General features: G+C 47.8%; 1 non-coding gene across 1 annotated transcript; it reads right to left on the bottom strand.

The window, feature by feature from the left end:
* Positions 1-217: 217 nt before the first annotated feature.
* TRNAG-GCC (transfer RNA glycine (anticodon GCC)) lies at positions 218-289 on the bottom strand. The gene has a single exon. It is a non-coding gene; the product is annotated as a tRNA-Gly (tRNA).
* Between the last annotated feature and the right edge of the window lie 368 nt (positions 290-657).

Below are 657 nucleotides of genomic sequence, written 5' to 3'. Positions count from 1 at the left end.
CAGATATTTTCATATCTAATCTGAAATTGAGTAAGGTTCAAGGTCCTTTTTTAAAATGAAAACCTAGTATTTCCCCCAACTTCTACTCTTCTTACAAATCTTGTTTAGTCACTCAGTCATGTCTGACTCTCTTGTAACCCCACAGACGGTAGCCCACCAAGCTCCTCTGTCCAAGGCAAGAATTCTGGAGTGGATTGCCGCTTCCTTCTCCAGGGGATTTCCTGACCCAGGGATTGAACCTGGGTCTCCTGCATGGCAGGCAGATCCTTTACCACTGAGCCACCAGGAAAGACAGAGCCTTTAAGAGTCTGAAGAAGGAAGTGGAAAGGACTGGGTGCAGACACCCCGGGTCCAGTCCCAGCTCTGCCCGCTGGGTTGCATGGAACCAAAAAGAGTCAGTACTTCCCTGAAACTCTCCCTGCAGGGCCTGAAGATCACAAACTACACCTTCTTGAAATTTCCTCTGGCAGCATAAATGGCATAGAATAGTCATAGGTTATAGTTTCCAGGGCTCTTTTTATTAAGAGAGTACTTCCCCGGAGCCTCATCCAAGGGCAGGAACCACTATTCTTTTCACAGGTCAGAGGCATCAGGGTCCTCACTCTCCTCCAAAACTGGCACTTAGGAAACCACAGAATGACTCAGGCTTGTGCCTAC

The sequence above is a fragment of the Capricornis sumatraensis genome, chromosome 21 (assembly GCF_032405125.1).
Source record: "Capricornis sumatraensis isolate serow.1 chromosome 21, serow.2, whole genome shotgun sequence".
NCBI classification, from domain to species: Eukaryota; Metazoa; Chordata; class Mammalia; order Artiodactyla; family Bovidae; genus Capricornis; species Capricornis sumatraensis.
Note: the sequence above shows the minus strand (reverse complement) of the source record. Positions and strands in the feature narration are given on the sequence as shown.